Source organism: Gossypium arboreum, chromosome 7 (genome assembly GCF_025698485.1).
Source record: "Gossypium arboreum isolate Shixiya-1 chromosome 7, ASM2569848v2, whole genome shotgun sequence".
Lineage (NCBI taxonomy): Eukaryota > Viridiplantae > Streptophyta > Magnoliopsida > Malvales > Malvaceae > Gossypium > Gossypium arboreum.
This window is the reverse complement of record NC_069076.1, coordinates 89415529-89437334: the sequence shown is the minus strand read 5'-3', so window position 1 is coordinate 89437334 and position 21806 is coordinate 89415529. Positions and strand designations below refer to the sequence as shown.

Genomic DNA, 21806 nt, shown 5'->3' with positions numbered 1-21806 from the left:
CCTTTTATCATTCTTGGTTGCCTGATCAGGGTATTCACGATTCTTTACATATCGCAATATATCGTGGTACCAAGGGTGATCATCCTTTTCTTCTTCCTCGATGTTGTAACAATGGGTCGGAGCATCATAAATACTCATCTGGATCAATTTTACATCGTCTTGTCTATTCACTTTGACCATGAAAGCTAAAATAGCTAGGGCATCAGCCATTTGATTTTCATACTGCAAGAGGTAACAGAAGGTGATGTCATCAAACTCCTTAATTAACTTAAGGACTAGCCTTCGGTAATTGGTCAACTTGGGGTCTCTCATCTCCCATTCTCCTTTGAGTTGATAGATCGCTAGTGCAGAATCCCGATATACCTTTAGTACTTTGATCTTGCGTTCTATAGTTGTACGGATACCCATGATGCATGCTTTATTTTCTGCAATGTTATTCGTGCAATGAAAATCCAATTTACTAGTAAAAGGATAATGATCTCTGTCTAGAGATACCAGAACTGCCCTGATTCCTTTACCAATAGCGTTTGAGGCCTCATTAAAATTTAGTTTCCAAGGATGCTCTTCTTGAGCACTTTTTTCAGTGGTTGCAACATACATCATATTCTCATTTGGAAAATTGAAATGTAAAGGCTCGTAATCCTCTAAAGCTCTAATGGCTAGAAAATCTGCTATTGCACTCCCTTTTACTACCTTCTAGTTAGATTATATCAAATTCGGAAACTAAAATTTGCTATCAGTTCATTCTCCTATTTAAAGCAGTTGACTCCATCATGTAGTTTAGAAGGTCCATTTTTTAGAATAGCCAAGTTGTGTGGTACAACATGTATTGTCTCAGTCTTCAGGTTGTCCAGATTAAGGCGTAACACAACTTTTCAATTGACGAGTATCTTGTCTCACATTTAGTAAACTTCTTACTAAGGTAATATATAGCTCTTTCTTTCCTCACTGACTTGTCATGTTGGCCAAGCACGCATCCTATAAAATTCCCAAATACTGCCAAATACAGTATCAGTGGCTTATCTAGGCTAGGTGACATCAGTACTGGGGCATTGGACAAGTAATGTTTGACCTTGTCGAAAGTCTTATGGTATTCCTCATCCCATACACCTGGATTATGTTTTCTAAAGAGACGGAATATGCAGTCGCATTTATCAGCCAGTTGTGAAATGAATCAAGAGATGTAATTTAATCTCCCTAAGAAACCCCAGACCTCCTTTTGAGTGCATAGCGGAGGCAACTCCTATATAGCCTTGACTTAATCCAGGTTGATCTGGATCCCTTTTTCACTGACTACAAATCCTAGCAATTTTCCCAATCTAGCCCCGTATGTACATTTTGCTAGATTGAGCTTTAGCTGGAAGTTTCTCAACCTCAAAAATAGTTTTCTCAAGACTTGTACATGTTTATTTTCTATTAGGGATTTTGCGATCATATTATTGACATAAACCTCGATTTCTTTGTGCATCATATCATGAAACAAAGTTACCATGGCTATTTGATACGTCGTTCCCGCATTTTTGAGTCCAAATGGCATTACTTTATAACAAAATGTTCCCCAATATGGTCTTTTACATGTCTTCAGGATGCATCTTTATCTAGTTGTATCCAGAAAAGCCATCCATTAGGAGAACATTGAATAACCTGTTGTGTTGTCCACTAAAGTGTCAACATGAGGCAACGGGAAATTGTCTTTCTGGCTAAATTTGTTTAAATCATTGTAGTCTACACATATTTGTACTTTTCCATCTTTTTTAGAGACGGGAACTATTTTGGCTACCCATTTCGCGTATTTAATTACTTGTAAGAAACCAGTATCGAATAGGTTCTTAACCTCTTCCTTTATTTTTAATAGAACATCGGGTATAATCCTTCGAAGTTTCTGTTAAACTGGCTTGCATTCTTCCTTTATGGGGAACCAGTGTACCATGATATCAGTTCTTAGACCAGGCATGTCTTGATACAACCATACGAAGACATATTTGAAATCTTGGAGTAACTCAATGAGGTCTTGCTTTATCTCTGTAGTGATGCAAGCTTCGATCTTCACCTCTCTCTTTTCTTGTTTGTCTCTCAAGCTCACAATTTCTACTGACTCTTTGTAAGGTAAGATTTGTTTCTCATCTTGTTTTACCATCCTTAACAAATCAGGATATAGGATACAATCTCGATCATCTTCGAAGTCCTAAGGTTCCTCTGGGCCTATAGTTTTAGATGCGGGTATTCGAGTTGACCCGAGTAAGATATCTGCGATTATAGATTGGAAACCTCTAAGAAATGTTTTAGAGGTCCACAGTTTCCTGGGACTCGTCGGCTACTATAGACGATTTGTAAAAGGCTTTTCGATGATTGCGACTCCACTGATAAGATTACTACAGAAAGATGTAAAGTTTGAATGGTCCAAGAAATGTTGGAAAAGTTTTGATCAGTTGAAAGTCCTTTTAACTGAAGCTCCAGTGTTAGTACAGCTAGAATCGGGTAAAGAATTTGTGATCTATAGTGATGCATCGTTGAATGGTGTGGGTTGTGTTTTGATGCAGGAATGCAAAGTTATAGCTTATGCCTCGAGACAGTTGAAGCCATATGAAAAGAATTATCCAACGCACGATTTAGATTTAGTAGCCATTGTGTTTGTGTTGAAAATTCGGCGCCATTATTTGTTCGAAGAGAAATGCCATGCTTATTCAGATCACAAGAGTTCAAAATATCTGATAACTCAGAAAGATTTGAATTTGTGACAGCGGAGATGGTTAGAATTGCTAAAAGATTATGAGCTAGTGATTGACTATCATCCGGGAAAAGCAAATGTTCTTACTAATGCTTTGAGCCGAAAATCTCTATTTGCTCTACATGCGATGAACACTCAAATAGCTTTGTGTAATGATGGTTCAATTGTGGCTGAGATGAAAGCGAGACAATTATTTTTACAGCAGATTTGCAAAGCTCAAAAAGTTGATAATGAAATATTAGCAAAATGAGCTCAATATGATTCGAACCCTGATTCAGAGTTTCAAGTTGATTCCGATAACTATTTAAGATTCAGAGGCTGAATATGTGTTTCAAGAAATTCAGAGTTGATTTAGATGATTTTGAATGAAGCACATAGTAGTTGTTTATTAGTACATCTAGGAAGCACGAAAATGTATAATGATTTGAAACAGCTTTATTGGTGGCATGGTATGAAACGTGATATTTCAGAGCTGGTTTCATAATGTTTGATTTGTCAGCAAGTTAAAGTTGAGCATCAAGTACCTTCAGGTTTATTGCAGCCTATTATGATTCTCGAGTGGAAATGGGATATAGTGACTATGGATTTTTTGTCGGGATTGCCCATATCTCCGAGGAAGAAAGATACGATCTAGGTTATAGTTGACAAATTTACAAAATCGACTCATTTCATTTCGATACGAACAGATTATTCGCTTGACAAACTTGCTGAGTTGTAGATTTTAGAGGTTTTTCGATTACACGGGTACCTATTTCTATTGTTTCGGATAGAGATCTGAGGTTCACATAAAGGTTTGGGAAGAAATTGCAAGATGCACTGGGTACAAAGTTACATTTCAGTACCGCATTTGACCCGTAGACGAATGGTCAATCTGAGTGAGTTATACAGATACTTGAGGATATGTTGAGATGTTGCATTCTTGAATTCGAAGGTACATGGGAAAAGTATTTGCTATTGATTGAATTCGCGTATAGGAATAGTTTTCAATTGAGTATTAAAATGGCACTGTATGAAGCTTTATATGGCTAGAAGTGTCGAACACCGTTGTACTAGACTGAACTTAGTGAGAATAAGATTTTTGGGGTCGATTTGATTAAAGAGACCGAACAAAAAGTGAAAGTAATTCGTGATAGTCTAAAAGCAACGTGAAATCATCAGAAATCATACGCAGATTTGAAACGGAAAGATATTGAGTTTCAGATTGGGGATAAAGTGTTTTTGAAAGTATCTCCGTGGAAGAAAATACTTCGATTCAGTCGTAAAATAAATTGAGTCTGAGATTCATCCGGCCTTTTGAGATCATTGAAAGAATAGGTCCAGTAGCATATCAGTTAGTTTTACCGAGCAAGTTAGAGAAGATTCACAATGTTTTTCATGTATCAATGCTTCAAAGATACAGATCTGATCCCTCACATGTTATTTCCCTGATCAAAGTTGCAATTCAGCCAGATTTATCGTACAGTGAATAACCGATCCAAGTCTTGGCTCGTGAGATCAAAGAGCTGAGAAATAAGAAAATCGCATTAATGAAAGACTTATGGCATTGACACAGGTTTGAAGAAGCTATATGGGAACCCGAGGATGCTATGAGAAAGCAATATCCAAACCTATTTACTGGTAAGATTTTCGGGGACGAAAATCCCTAAGCGGGAGAGAGTTTTAACAGCCCAGTTTTAGCTAAATCAGAACAGTGATTTCAGAACCACAAAACTAAGGTCGTAAAATTATTGTAATATTATTTTATGTGTTTACAGCATATGATTATACATGTGTGAAAATTTCATAGGCTAATTTTATCGTTTAATAGCTCAGTTTGAGAAAAGGGACTAAATCGCATAAAATGCAAAAGTAGTATGCTATAAGTTAAGAGTGTCTAATTGCTATGACTTATTAAATGAAAGGTCCTTATGATGTAATTAGACCATTGATGGTGGAATTTGACATAAATGGGCATAAAATGGATGTTTTTAATGGTTTTTAACTAAGGTTAATAATGTAAATTAGTTAATAAGTTATATTAATGAAAATAAAACATAAAATTTCCTTTATCATCATCTTCCACCACCAAATGTAGAGAAAAGAAACAGCCATTGAAGCTTCATTAAGTTCAGCCCTTAAATAATTTATTAGGTATGTGTTTTGTGTTCGGTTTTTGATGATTTCTATGTTTTTATGATCATTGCTTTGAGTATTAGCTAGCTTGTACCTTCGTTTCTAAAATTGTTAAAAAATTCAATAGTTGCCATTGATGAAAGTGTGTGCAATTTTATGATTGATGATGGTTTATGTAACACCCTTAATCCGTATTCATCACCGGAATAGGGTTATGAGGCATTACTGAATAATACACATCATTCACATACATTTATGCATTTATAATCAATAACCATTCAACTCATCTACATTGTCCCTTATAAGGTCCTACGAGACCTTAAAACATGCTTAAAAGTGGTTCGGGACTAAATTGATAACATTTGCAAAATTTGAGAAACTTAGAAAATTTTCATACATTTAAGGGTCACATGCCTATATGAACAGGCTGTGTGCCTCACATGACCACCAGACACGCCCGTGTCACAGGCCGTGTGAAAACAGGGCATAAAAACTGACTTGCACTGCACGGCCGGAGACCCGTCCATGTGCCTTGGCCATAGGAAAACTGGAGGGGTTACTGACTTGGATCACACGGCCGACCACACGCCCATGTGCTAGCCCATGTGCCACACATGGCCAGTAGACACACCCCTGTGTCTAGGCCGTATCAAACTTGTAGGGTATACTGACTTAATTTGAAAGGGTACCCCAAGGGACACACGACCGTGTATCAAGGTCATATGTCACACACGGTCGAGCCATACGCCCGTGTGCTCAGCCGTGTGGAGTGAAAATAGGCTTGGTAAAAGCCACATTTCTCACCTTTCTCAAGCAACCTAAACCACATCAAATTTGCACAATTTTATACATATATAAGCAACCAAAGCATGCTATTTCATACACATTTCATACCATCTATCCTCAACCATTTCAACTACTAAGTTTTATATTTAAAACATACTAAATCATTATGCCAAAATCATCAAAGCTTACATAAGTACCAAATGCATTTCCTTATCAACTTATCAACTATTTCATGTTACAAAACATACCATATCATCATCTCAAAATCAAACCACAATATACCAACTTCCAAGCAATAATACTCCAACTTACAACTATCCAAAAGAGCACCCTTATAACCATACCAAACAAGCCAACACATAAGGCATTATATACATCACATATACATACCAACTTAAATGGCCAAATACATACCAACATCTACAAGCTAAATCTCATGGCTCAAAATTATAACTCAAAACATATCAAGATAACACTAGCCTATACATACTATATACCATATATACAAAGCTCCAAAAGTACCAACGAGATGATTGATAGTGTGATGACGTTTCCCGACGATCCCCGAATCTGAGCTAGCTTCGATTATATATAAAATAGTGAAAAATAAACACAGTAAGCTTTAAATGAATCAATATCATTTTCATCAATTAAGCAAGATATGAATAAGCACATCTAAATATACATTCAAATTCACAAACCTTTTTCATGATACACATATTCAATATCATAATTGAATTCATTAAATACTTCCATTTTTAATACTCGTATGAATCTCGCACGTACCTGAGTCACTTAAATCATTCACACATCTTTCTCGACTTGAATTTTCCCGTTGAACCATTCAGAACCGTTAAGGATACCCAACAATCACATATAGCTCGTATAATGTCATATCCCAGATATGGTTTTACATGTTATCACATATCGATGCCACTGTCCCAGACAGGGTCTTATACGTAATCAATTAACGATGCCAATGTCCCAGACATGGTCTTACGCGTAATCACAACACAATGCCAATGTCCCAGACATGGTCTTACATGTAATCACATCTCAATAACCAAATGTCATGACATTCGTATCCTATACTATTCCTAAGGTTCGTACGAGACTTCCGGATGTTGTAACTCTGTTGATTCTTATTCGTAATTACTCCTTCAACATTCATAACATTTCATTGACAAATAAACACATTTAATTCAATTTAAAGACATTTATTTTGCATATGAACTTACCTCGTAGTCGGAATAGAGGACCTGGATCGACTATTCGATAACTTTCGATTTTCCTCGATCTAAATTCGATTTCTTTCGTTCTTGATCTATATATATTCAAAATTAATCCATTTCATCACCAACTCAATCAATTCCATCCAAAAACACATATTTAAGCCAATTTTCACTTTGACCCTAAGCTTTTACATTTCTTACAATTTAGTCCTTATTTCATAAAATTACAAATTACACAAAATTTGACAAAGCCATGCTTGGCCGAATTCTCTATAGGTCCCTAGTAGCCCATATTTTTCATTTATTTCACAATTTAACCCCTCAATTTACACTTTTCTCAATTTAATCCCTAATATGCATTTTTACTCAAAATCACTTAACAAAACATGTATATCAAACACCAAGCTTTCATATTTCTTCTTCAAACATCCAAAAACACATGAATTCATCAATAGAAACTTTCAAAATCATCAACACTTTCAAAATTTGAGGCATGGGCTACCTAGTACTCAAAGTAACGATCACAAAAATATAGAAATCATAAAAAATCGAGCTCAAAACATACCTCAATCAAGCTATGCAAGTGCCGAATATCAAATCCCTATTTTAGCTTTCTTCTTTGCTTCATTCGGCCATAAAAGATGATTAAATGGCCACAATTATGTTTTATTTTAATTTAATTAACCTTATTTCACTAATTACTATTTTAACATTGTATTATTACATTAAAAATCACTTAATGGATGACTATACGTGTCCATCCCATTAAACAAAGGTCAAATAACCACATAAGGACTTACACATTTAAATTTCATAGAAATTAAAGAACTTTAACAAGTAGAATGTAACTTTTTCAATTTACACGATTTAGTCCTTTTATCAAATTAAGTATCCAATCGATAAAATTAAATCACAAAACTTTCACACATACATGCTATCATGCTGTAAACACATAAAATAATATTAAAATAATTTTTTGACCTCAGATTTGTGGTTCCAAAACCACTGTTTCGATTTAACTAAAATCGAGCTGTTACAGTTATGAATGTTTGATACTAGATATACAAGTTTTGTAAAATGATTTTTTGACAAAAATGCATATTAGGGATTTAATTAGGAAAAGATGAAAATGTAGGGTTAAAAGTGTGAATAAATTAAAATTATGGGCTGCTAGTAACAAGTATTAAATTCAGCTATCATGGGTTTTGTAACACCCCTAATCCGTATCCGTTACCGGAATAGGGTTATGAGGCATTACCGAACTTATACATTAGCATTTGTACAAAATCGAGTCATAAAATTGTATTCCAAATCAAAACTTTTCAAATTTCATCAAAAAGTCTCTAATATAGGCCTACGGGGCCTAATACATGCTTTGGAAGTGGTTCAGGACTAAACTGGCAACTTTGGAAATTTTTCCTTGAAGATAGGGGCACACGCCCGTGTGGCTTGAGACATGGCCGTGTGGCCAGCCCGTAGGGATCCCATAGCCGTGTGGCCAGCCCATGTGGAATTCTGACTTGCAATTTCTTAAGTACCAAAGGGGCACACGGCCTGGGCACACGCCCATGTGGCTAGGCCGTGTGGTAAACTAATTTTTCACCATTTTTAAGCCATTTTCACATGATTTTGACACATAACCATGCTTGAAACCCGTGTCCTTCACACGACCAAGACACACGGCCATGTCTTTTGCCCGTGGACTATCCTGACTTCACATTTAAAGATGCAAGAGACACACGGTCATTTCACACGCCCATAGGCTTACCGTGTGTCACACACGGCCTAGACACACGCCCGTGTGCCATACCCGTGTAGACGAAATAAGGCCATTCCTAGCCTCATTTCTCACCCCAAACCAAATCATTTACCTGTATGAAAACTTACAAGCATACACCAACCAATTCAATCAATTACCATTATTCAAATCAACATCTTTCTATAATAATTCACAGCATATCCATTTCAAACATGCATTACTAAACACTTTTATGACTTAATTACAACCCAAAGTATTAATTTATCATTTGGCCATAAAAGTTTATACATGCCATTATATCAAAATAGGTTTATCATTTTTACAAAAATGAAAAGATTGATAGTGTGATGATAGCTCCTACCCAATTCCAACCTTTACGAGCCATGAGCACTATAAAATAGGGAAAATAAACCTAGTAAGCATTAATGCTTAGTAAGTTCATATAACCAAAATACACTTACCATTTATGTTCATCAAGTAATTCATACATTAAGTAATATGTCCATTAACTTATTTAATTAGAAAATAAGGCCTATATACAATCATTCAACCAATTGATTAATTAGTTTCAAAAATATTAAAATGCATAGATGAGCTTATCATACTATTTCTCTTTATATCACTATGTATGTCGTTACTACTGAATTATTGAATTTCCGATGGACTTTTCCTCTTCCAGTTGTACACTTAAGGTGTATATTGGTACACACAAAGTATACCTTTCCTTTTCATATGGTATACACAAAGTATACCTAACTTTTCAAGTGTACACACAAGGTGTACATAACCTTTTCAAATTGTACCATTTGGGTACACCAATCCTTTTCAAGTATTACTCTTTCGGGTTACATTCCTTTCCATAATAAGATCAAAAGATTATCCTTTCAGAACAACTTTTACTACAACATATGCAGGATCTCATATACACGATAATCACCTGTCCGATCGGAAATCAATATTCAAACGGATTCATGTAATATTTCATCATTTACATGTAAATCACAAATCAATATTGGTTTATTTCATGTACATACCAATTATAAATTATGATACACATAATTCAACAATCTATTCAACACATTTACATGCTTAATTTAGTTATACAAACTTACCTTGACAATTGATCGTATCTACTAATCTGAAATTTTTTCTTTCCTTCGATCTTTTTCTTTGTTCGACACTTCCGATCTATATAAATAAATTTAATCATCAATTCTATGATTTTTTTTTTACATTCAATCAAGCCCATTTCACATTTTAGGCAAATGTACCATTTTACCCCTAAACTTTTAATTAATTCCAATTTCATCCCTAGGCTCGAAAATTGAAATTCATGCAATTTACTCCTTATTCCAAGCTTATTCAAAATTCCAATATAACTTTTACAGCACATGTATTTCATAAATTTCAAAATTTTTCCAAGAATTTCACTACTTTGCAATTTAATCCCTACACATGCTTTCACTAAAAATCACTTTGTAAAAGTGATTTATCTAACAATAATCTTTCATTTTCTATCAAAAAATTTCATTTTACAGTATATTCATCCATGGGTAATTTTTTAAACTTTGGTTTTCTTTCAATTTAATCACCCAAATAAAGAAATTAAGTTTTTTCGATCTCAAAAATATAAAAATTACTAAAAACGGGACATAGAACTTACCAAATCAAGCTTGAGAAATTTCCTTTCTCTCTCTTAGGGTTTCCATGTATTTTATGAAGAAGAAGATGATATAAAATGGGTTTAATTCTATTTAATCATTTATCATACTTTATTTAATTCAATTTCCAATTTAATCCTTAACCTTTTTCAATTTTTCCATGGATGACTCATTAAAAATATCTACATATTTTTCATCAATGGTCTAATTGCCATATAAGGACTTCTCGCTTTTAATTCTATAGCTATTTAATCCTTATAACTACTAGAATTAAACTTTGACATTTTATTCAGTTTAGTCCTTTTTGCAATCAGACACATATTTGATAAATTTTTTCTATAAAAATTTTCATGCAATATTCTGATACGTGATATTCCTGACAGGTTTTAAATATTTATAATTATCGTTCTTGAAACTAACTATTATCACGATGAATGCAAGTGTACCTACCAAACAGTAGTATAGCTTTAGCAAGACCGGATTGTCGAACCCAAAGGAACCAAGAGTACTAGTAATTACCTTCTTTTTATTATCTAGCCTAAAAATTAAAGGATTTGATTATCTAAATTAATTACTAAACTAAGAGTGCACAGAGAGAAGATTGGGAAAAAGCTTTTGGGAAAACTCAATTAATTAAGACAATACTCAAGGAAAAATCCGCCTAGACTTCACTTGTGATTTAACTCTGAATCAGATGATTTATTCATTTGACTTGATCCGTAGAAATCCCTAAGTTATATTATTATCTCTCTTGAGACTAATAACATCTAACCCTAGGTTGATTAATTCAAATCTCTTTCTAATTAACATCTAGTGTTGCATTAACTCGATCTATGGATCCCCTTATTAGGTTTCACCCTTATCCGGCAAAATCTTATCACCCTATCTCTAGGCATGCAATCAAATCTGGTTAATTATGACAAATTTACTCTTAGACAGGGTCTATTCCTCCTCTGAATAAAAGCATTAACTCGAATCAATATCCTGGAATATTAAAACAAGAATTAAGAACACATAATTAAGAACAAGTCAAGTATTTATCATACAATTCAGATAATAATAACAAGATTCGTCTTAGGTTTCATTCCCCTTAGGTATTTAGGGGGTTTAGTTCATAATTATAGAAGAAAACATCTCAGAAGAATAATAAATACAAAACATAAAGAAAATCCAAAACCCCTGAATGGAAATTGAAGGGAGATCTTCAGTCTTGATGATGAATCCGGCTTCTGAGATGGTCCAATCGGCTTCCCTTGAGTAATTCCTTGCCTTCTACTCTGCGTCTCCCATCCTAAGTGCCCACCCAGGTGTTTAAACAGACTTTAAAATGCCTAAGAGCCCTCAAAATTGGCCTTTTTTGAATAGGGTTATACTTGGGCTCGGTAGGGACACTCCCGTGTGACAAGCACGTGTGCGATTACTCCAGCCCGAGGTCAAGGCTGTTGAATAGGCACGGGCGTGTAGTCTACTCGTGTAAGTCGTGCTTTGATCCTGCCAAAGGGACACGGCTGTGGGACATGCCCGTGTGAGGAAGTCCAGGCCGTGTTAATTTCTCATGTGGGTCTATTTTCTCCGTTTTTGGCCTGTTTCTCGCTCTTTTTACTCTCCTATGCTCACCAGCATCGAATTCACCAAATCTAAGGAGAATCATCAATAAATGTGTTAAACATGGGATAAAAATATGTATAAATTATGGTTTATCAAATACCGCCACACTTAAGCGTTTGCTTGTCCTCAAGCGAAAATCCTCAACTCACAATGGAAACAAATTCTTCTCAATTTATAATCCCTATCAATAATGTCTCAAAATAATCCATAAGTATTCATACATTGAAAATTCAACTAAAATTACATCAAAGTTTCAAACATTCCAAGTTGAGTATTTTATCATGAAAACATAGTTGTCTCCCCTTATTTAAGTGATTACCTTTGATCAAAATATCACAGAGTTTAACATCCTCACTAAAGATTCACTCAAATCACTCTAGGTGTTTAAGGACATCAATTAAAGCACTCATTAGTCAATATGAAAAGTTATGACCATAGGCTTGCTTGAAAATCAAATCTCCACCACTATATATTGAGTTGATACATCAATCAAAAAGGTCTTTAGAGGGTTGTAATGTGGCTTTGGTTAGGGGGTGTGGTCACAAGCTGAAGGAAAAGGTTAGAATCGAGATTGAATTGAAAAATTACCTACCTAGAAAAATAACTAGTCATCAGTTGAATACAAATGAGCTTCTTCTCAGAATATGGAATTAACACTCAAGCTCAAAAACGACGAATTACTACTAATATGTATTAAAGTAATTTTTTTAGAACAAGTCAAATACATAAAAGAGCAAAACATAGCTAAGCAATTAGTTCAAATCAAATCTCGACAAAAATAGGGATCAAATTAGGGGATTTCAACAATAATGGGTTATGGGTTAATATTGAGGGTAAATCAATTAGTGGCTTGTTAGGCTCAAAGGGGTTCACTAAGGGTTAATTATGAAGGTAGGCTTTTGTGGAGTGAATGGGTTAAACCTAAGTGCCTTTATCATCTTGACATATCAAATCAAATGGTGTGGTCTTGACATGCATAATCAAGCAAGTTCTAGAATAACAATTCAATATTGACACATTCAAAGCAACAATAAAAGTGAGCATAAAAGAAATAATAGATACTCTAAAGGCTCAAGATCTCACAAAAATTATGGCTTTTTGATGTTTAAACTTGTGAATTTCAACTCACGATAATGCCTAAACTTAGGGAAACAACCTAAAAGTTTATAATTCTTCAAAAATTAACTTATCATGCTTCATTCTCTAATGTCTTAAAGTTTAAACAATCAATGCATAAATGCCTATGTTTTAATTCAAGACATATCAATAAAAATCATAAATTAATTAAAATTAGTTCTAATAGTGATATGAGTGATTCACGTGAGAATAAGACAAAATTCAGCGATTTCTAATGATGATATAAGAGACCCCCCACACTTAAGATGTACATTGCCCTCAATGTACAAATATATATATATAGTGAAAATTATAGATAAATAATCATAAGATAGGGAAAGGGGTGAAACTTTCTGAATGATGAATGAATTCCTTGAATTGGAGTTATAGAGAATAATCGGGCAAGGCAATGATGAGAGCGGAGGAGGATATTCCGGTGGTGGTAGAGGTTTATTAGTCCATAAATCCTGCCATTGGAGTTTTTAGTTCCTATTTGATGATGAGCTTTGGAGCTCTTTATGACTGTGATAAAATCAGGAACTCTTTAGAAATATAATGGAGCATAATTACTCGTAATGAAATAGCCGAAATTAAAAAATATAAAAACTCAAGATAAAATAGTATTAAAAGGAAATAAAAAGTAATTTCAAAATATAAAGATAAAAATAAAATAAATAATAGGTGTTTATAGAGAAATTGGGGCACACAGTCGTGAGGCACTCTCGTGTGCCTTCATTTTAGCCCGTGCATTTCGTGGTTTTCGAAATTAGGCGCATTGGTGTACACGGCCATGTTGCACGTCCGTGTCAATCTTCGTTCACTTCTCCCACGCCCTTGTATGCAGGCACATGCCTGTGTTATTTTGACAGATTCGGCCACGATCGGTGGGCACGGTCGTGTCGCTCGCCCGTGTTAATTTGGCAGGCTTGCCCACGGTCATGTCGACGGTCGTGGAAACTTTATCGGATTTCGTGTTGGGGAAATGTCTTGTGCTCTGTTTTCACATGGCTATTTTGCATCCCGTGGTATGTGCACGGCCTACGGCACGCCCGTGTGCCTGGCCGTGTGGTTTTGAAAATCCTGTGTTCAGTGACTTAGTTAGTTAATTAAATGTTAAAGACTGAAATTTGAAGAAGTTAACACCGTTGTGCTCGGGGTGCCTCTCGAGAATTGCTTGTTTATAGTCTAAGCTCGACTCAACCTTGTACGTATATTTAGGTAACTTCATGGAGCAGTAGCTCCTCTTTATCTTCTTTGAAATTCTTACCGTTATACATTTTGAGACGATGTCTATTTACCTTAAAAGTGCCTTGTGATGGATGAATTACCTCTACTGTGCCATATGGAAACACAGTTTCAACTATGAAAGGACCTGACCATCATGATTTAAGCTTTCTAGGAAATAATTTGAGCCTCGAGTTATATAACAAGACAAAATCTCCAATTTCAAATTGCCTTCATTGCTTCAAACGGGCGTCGTGGTGGCGCTTCATCGCTTCCTCATATAGGCGCGAATTTTCATATTTATTGGCTCGCCACTCATCTAACTTGTTCAACTGCATCAACCTGTTTTCACCTGCAAGTTTGGGGTCAAGGTTTAGAAATTTTATAGCCCAAAATGCCTTGTGTTCCAACTCAAACGATAGGTGACAACTTTTCCCATAAACAAGTTTGTAAGGTGATGTTTCTATGGGAGTCTTAAAAGCAGTTCTATAAGCCCATAAAGCATCATCTACTTTTATCACCCAATCCTTCCTATTTAATTCTACTATCCTTTATAGGATACGTTTAAGCTCTCGGTTCGCTACTTTGACTTGGCCACTAGTTTAAGGGTGATAAGGGGTACCTGTTCTGCGATGAACTCTGTATTTCTTGAGGGTCTTGTCAAATTGGGCGTTACAAAAATGAGTACCCCTATCACTGATAATTGCTCTAGGTGTACCAAATCGAGAGAAAAGTTTCTTAAGGAATCGTACTACTACTCTAGCATTATTAGTAGGTAAAGCTTGGGCTTCGACCCATTTGGACATATAATCAATAGCTACTAAGATGTATTTATTCCTGAATGAATGATCGCGATTTTCGTGATGACAGGTTTTAAATATTTATAATGAATCGTTCTTGAAACTAACGATTATCACGATGAAGGCAAGTGTACCTATCGAACAGTAGTATAACTTTAGCAAGATCGGATTATCAAACCCAAAGGAACTAAAAGTACTAGTATTAACTTTCTTTTTATTATCTAGCCTAAAAAATAAAAGGGGTTTTATTTATCTAACTAATTAACTAAACTAAGAAATCATAGAAAATAGAATTGGGGAATTACTTTTGGAAAAACGATTGAATTAAGACAATACCTAAGGAAAAATCCACCGAGACTTCACTTGTTATTCTGACTCCGAATTGGACGATTTACTCATTTTTAACTTGTTCTGTAGAGATCCCTAAGTTATGTTATTATCCCTACTCAAGATAATAGCGTCTAATCTCTAGATTGAATAATTGAGACTTTTCTCTAATTAACACCCTAGGGTTGCATTAACTCGACCTATGGATCCCCTTATTAGGTTTCACCCTAATCCGACAAAATCTTGTCACCCTATCTCTAGGCGCACAATCAACTCCGCTTAATTATGACAAATGTACTCTTAGACAGGGTCTATTCCTCCTCTGAATAAGAGCTTATCTTGAATCAATATCCTGGGATATCAAAACAAGAATTAAGAACACATAATTAAGAACAAGTTAAATATTTATCATACAATTCAGAAAATAATAACAAGATTCGTCTTAAGTTTCATTCCCCTTAGGTATTTAGGGGATTTTGTTCATAACTAAAAAGGAAAACATCTGAGAAGAATAATGAATACAAAACATAAAGAAAACCCAAAACTCCTGAAGGGAAATTGAAGGGAGATCTTCAGTCTTGATGGTGAATTCGGCTTCTGAGATGGATCAATCGGCTTCTCTTGAGCAGTTTCCTGCCTCCTTTTCTCTGTGTCCTCTTTTCCTCCTCTTCTAGGGTGTATTTATAGGCTTTGGAATGCCTAAGAACCCTCAAAATTGGCCTTTTTCGAATTAGACTAAACTTGGGCTCGGTAAGGACACGCCCGTGTGGGATTACATCAGGCCGTGGTCAAGCCTGTTAAATAGGCATGGGCGTGTGGTCCACCCATGTGAGTCGTGCTTTGATTCTTCCGAATTGACAGGGCCGTGTGGTCTGCCCGTGTGAGGAGGTCCAGGCCGTGTTGATTTTGTATGTTGGCCCATTTTCTCCTTTTTGGCTAGTTTCTCGTTCCTTGCACTCTCCTATGCTCACCTAAGTATAAAACATGAAATTCAGGCATTAAGAGCATCGAATTCACCAATTTTAAGGAAAAATCATCCATAAAATGTGCTAAGCATGGGATAAAAATATGTATAAATTACGGCTTATCAAATACCCCCACACTTAAGCATTTGCTTGTCCTCAAGCAAAATTCTCAACTCATAATCAAAATAAATTCTTCTCAACTTAAAATCTCTATCGAAAATATCTCACAATAATCCATAGGTAATCATACAATTGAAAATTCAACTGAAAGAACATCAAAGTTTCAAACATTCCAAGTTGAGTATTTTATCATGAAAACATAGGTGTCTTCCCTCATCTAAGTAATTACCTTTGATTCAAAATATCACAGAGTTTCACATCTTTACTAAAGATTCACTCAAATCACTTGAGGTATTTAAGGACAACGAATGAAGCATTCAATAGTCAATAATGAAAAATCACTACTATAGGCTTGCATGAAAATCAATTCTCCACCACTATAAATTGAGATGAAACATCAATCAAAAGGTCTTTAGAGGGTTGTAATGTGGCTTTGGTTAGAGGGTGTGGTCACAAGCTGAAAGAAAAGGTTAGAATCGAGATTGAATTGAAAAATTACTTAACTAGAAAAAGATTTAATCATCACTTATGTACAACAGAACTTCTTCTCAGAACATGGAATAAACATACTTAAGCTCAAAAACAAAAGATTACTATTAATGTATATACACCTCTTTTCTTTTTCTTTTTCTTTTTTAAGAACAAGTCAAATAACATAGACTAACTATTAAGAATAAGACATAGCTGAGCAACTATTTCAATTCAAATCTCGACAAAAATAGGGATCAAATTAATTTAGGGGATTTCAACAATAATGAGTTATGGGTTAATATTAAGGGTAAATCAATGAATGGGTTGTTAGGCTCAAGAGGGTTCACTAAGGGTTAAATGTGAACATAGACTTTTCATGGCATGAGTGGGGTAATCCTAAGTGCCTTTATCATCTTGACATATCAAATCAAATGGTGTGGTCTTGACATGCATAATCAAGCAAGTTCTACAATAACAATTCAATTCTGACGGACTCATAATGAAAGTGAGCATGAAAGAAATAATAGATGCTCTAAAGGCTCAAGATCTCACAAAAATTATGGCTTTTTTATGTTTAATCTTTGTGAATTTCACTTCAAAATAACACCTCAACTTTCTTAAAGTTTAAACAATCAATGCATAAATGCCTATGTTTTAATTTAAGAAATATCAATCAAAATCATAAATCAATCAAAATTTATCCTAAACATGATATGAGAGCTTTTTAAGTGAACAAAACAATCATTCAGGGATTTTTCTGATAGTGAAATGAATACCCCCCACACTTAAGATGTACATTGCTCTCAATGTACAAAGATAGATATATAGAAAAAATATAAAAATCAGATAGGGAGAGAAGTGAAACTTCCTGAGTGATGAATGAATTTCCTTAAACTGAAGGTTTGGAGAATAATCGGCTTAGGGGTGGAGGAGGATACTCCGGTGGTGGTAGAAGTTCATTAGTCCATAAGTCCTGTGCCAAAAGAATATTATATCTGAAGTTGGTTATGGTCGTGGTCGACCAGGATATGGCAGTCATGGAGAACCTTTCCCAATGGAGTTTTGAACTCCTAAGTAATAGTGAGCTTTGGAGCTCTTTCTGACTGTGAGCAAATCAGGAATTCTTTAAGAGGTATACTAAAGCATGCTTACTCGTAATGAAATAGTCGAAGAATAAGAATTGTAAAAACTCAGGATGAAATAGTATTAAAAGGAAATAAAATAAAAAATAATTTCAACATATAGAGATAAAAATAAAATAAATAATAGCTGTTTATAGAGAAATTGGGGCACACGGTGTGGGGCACGCCCGTATGCTCTAAGCTCAACCCGTGCATTTCATATTTTTTGAAATTAGGCGCATTGGTGTACACAGCCATATTGCACGGCCGTGTCACTCTCCGTTCGGTTCTCCCACGCCCGTGTATGAAGGCGCACGCCCGTGTTAAATTGACAGGTGTGGCCACGGTTTCAAGGCACGAGCGTGTCACACGCCCGTGTTGTTTTGGCAGGTTCGCCCACGGCCATATCGCACGGCCGTCGCGATTTATCGTAGCCCGTGCTGGGGAAAATCTTTGCCCTGTTTCCACAAGGCCTGAGGCACGCCCGTGTGCCTGGCCGTGTCTATGTGGGAAACCTGTATTCAAGAGCCCCGTTAGTAACTTAGATATTAAACACTAAAATTTAAAGAAGTTAATACAGTTAGTGCTCGGGTTACCTCCCGAGAAGTGCTTATTTATAGTGTAAGCTCGACTTACCTTTCAATTGAATGGTCATGGTGGTTCGAGGAGTTTATACTCCTCATTCTTGCTATCAATTTTATCAAAATAAGGTTTTTGATGGGTATTGTTTACCTTAAAAGTGCCGAACTTGCGATGACTTACCTCGACTATACTGAATGGGAAAATGCTAAGTACCGTAAGAGGGACTTCTTCATTCGGTTTGGTAGTGACAATGTGAGGATCTACGGCATCTAATAAAACTTTATCTCCAACCTTAAGTTGATTTGGAAAGGTATTGAGCTCGTTCTGGCATAGTTTTGGTTTATCGTGTGTTCTCGGTTTATGTGTCTGCCATTCATCTAGCTCATCAATTCGTAGCTTTCGTTCTTCATGAATAGGGCCTCTACTATTTCTTGAAAATGGCTCATGTACTTCCTTCAAACTCATTTCCTGCAAAGTAGGTTGCACCATATTGTCAGTTTTAGTAGAATAGTTTAGACAATCACCTTCAAACTCGTCTCCCACTCGAAGTGTGAACTCACCTGTGCCAACATCAATAATCGTTTTAGTAGTTGCTAAAAAGGGCCTTCCTAAAATTAAAGGAGTGTTGCTATCCTCCTCTATGTCTAGAACAATGAAGTCAACGAGAAATATAAATTTATCGATTTTAACTAGCATATCTTCAATAATACCCCTAGGAAATCTTATAGTTTTATCTGCTAATTGAATGCTCATCCTAGTCTGTTTGGGTTTCCCAAGACCTAATTTTTTGAACATTTTGTAGGGCATGACGTTAATACTGGCCCCTAAATCAGCTAATGCATTGTTAACATCTAAACTACCAATTAAGCAAGGAATTGTAAAACTCCCTGGATCTTTTAATTTGTTGGGTAGCTTATTCTGCAGAATAGCTGAGCACACTGCGTTTAGCTCCACATGCGACGCCTCGTCCAACTTCCGCTTATTTGCTAAAAGCTTCTTTAAAAATTTCATTACTTTTGGCATCTGTGATAGTGCTTCAATAAACGGTAAGTTAATGTGTAATTTTTTTAAGAGTTTAAGGAATTTACCAAATTGTTCATCGGAGCGATCTTTCCTGTCGTATTAGGGTATGGCACTCGAGGCTTATATTTGACATTCATTGATTTATTTTTATTATGAATTACCTTACCTTGACCTCTGCTCACCACAGTTTCTTGCCTTGATTCTGGCTCAGGCTCAACGAATCATTCCTCATCTTGAACATTAATTGCGTTGAGTTGTTCCCTTGGGTTGGGTTCAGTATTACTTGGCAAGCTACCTTATGGTCGTTCAAAGATTAGTTTGGACAGCTGGCCTATTTGAGTTTCGAGCCCTTGGATCGACGCTTGTTGATTTTTAAATGTTGTCTCGGTATTCTAGAAATGAGTTTCTGACATTGAGATAAATTTAGATAGCATCTCTTCAAAGTTCGGTTTTTTTTCCTGTTGATAGGGTGGTTGTTGAAAACCCAGAGGATTCTATGGCCTTTGATTCCCTTGACCACACCAGGAGAAATTTGGGTGGTTCCTCCAACCTGCATTATAAGTGTTACTATATGGGTTATTTTGGGATCTAGAGTTATTGTTACCCATATATTGAACTTGTTCCTCCTTGATGCTAGGGTTGAAGGGTTGATATTTTGTGCACACTCCTCCTCCATTCGAATCGTGCCCCATCAATGGATGTAACTGAGTAGAACCAAGTAAAGCATCAATCTTTTTATTTAGAAGTTCTACCTGGTTTGACAGCATAGTAACCGAATCGACGTTAAAAACACCGGCTACTTTTGTCGGCTTTGTTCTCGTAACTTGCCACTGATAGTTATTCAGTGACATCTCCTCAATAAATTCGTAAGCCACCTCAAGTGTTTTATTATTGATAGTTCCTCCAACGGCTGCATCAATCATCTGCCGAGTCAAAGGATTCAAGCCATTATGGAACGTTTGAACCTGTAGCCAAAGCGGTAACCCATGGTGAGGGCACCTTCTCAAAAGGTTCTTGTATCTCTCCTATGCATCGTAGAGTGTTTCTAAATCCATCTGCACAAAAGAAGAGATATCATTACGTAATTTGGCTGTTTTAGTTGGTGGAAAATATTTTAATAAAAATTTTTCGGTCATTTGTTCCCAAGTAGTGATTGACCCTCGTGGTAATGAGTTCAACCACTGTTTGGCCTTATTCCTTAAAGAAAAGGAAAACAATCGAAGATGGATAGCATCATCAGAAACGCCATTGATTTTAAATGTATCGCAAAATTCTAGGAAATTTGCCAAGTGAGCGTTGGGATCTTCGTCCTGCAAACCATCAAATTGAACAAACTGATGTATCATTTGAATTGTGTTAGGTTTTAGTTCAAAATTATTTGCAGCAATAGCAGGTCTAACTATACTTGACTCAGTTCCTGTTAAATTAGGTTTAGCATAATCATACATAGTGCGCGAAGCAGGATTTTGATTAACAGCAATTGCAGGAGGTAGCGAATTTTCTTGGTTTTCAGCCATCTCCTCGATTGTGGTTAAAGTATCGTCCTCTTGCTCGTTCTCTGTGTATCTTAAGCTTTGCCTTATGTCTCTCTAGTTTCTGCCAACTATTCGATCGATTTCTTTGTCAAAAAGTTGTGGTCCTGACGGGTTTCTTCTAGTAATAAACTATAAAAACCTGCTAAGAGAAAGAAAAAGTAAATTAATAAATAATAATAAAATAAAATTAACTTGAAAGAAAAATAAATGGATAAAGTAATAAAAATTGAGTGTTCCTAATATCTTAGTTCCCCGGTAACGGCGCCAAAAACTTGATTGCAATTTTCGTGATGACAGGTTTTAAATGTTTATAAAGAATCGTTCTTGAAACTAACTATTATCACGATATAGGTAAGTGTACCTATTGAACAGTAGTATAGTTTTAGCAAGACCAGATTGTCGAACCTAAAGGAACTAAAAGTACTAGTAATGACTGTCTTTTTATTATTTAGCCTAAGAATAAGGGGGATTTGTTTTAACTAACTAATTATCTAAACTAAGAATTCACAGAAAATAGAATTGGGGAATTACTTTTGGAAAAACGACTGAATTAAGACAATACCTACGGAAGAATCCACCTAGACTTCAGTTGTTATTCTGATCCGAATCGGACGGTTTATTCATTTAACTTGTTCC

General features: G+C 35.6%; 1 non-coding gene across 1 annotated transcript; it reads left to right on the top strand.

Moving 5' to 3' along the window:
• The first annotated feature begins 20616 nt into the window (after nt 1–20616).
• LOC128296204 (small nucleolar RNA R71) lies at nt 20617–20723 on the top strand. The gene has a single exon (XR_008286753.1). It is a non-coding gene; the product is annotated as a small nucleolar RNA R71 (small nucleolar RNA).
• Nucleotides 20724–21806: the final 1083 nt, after the last annotated feature.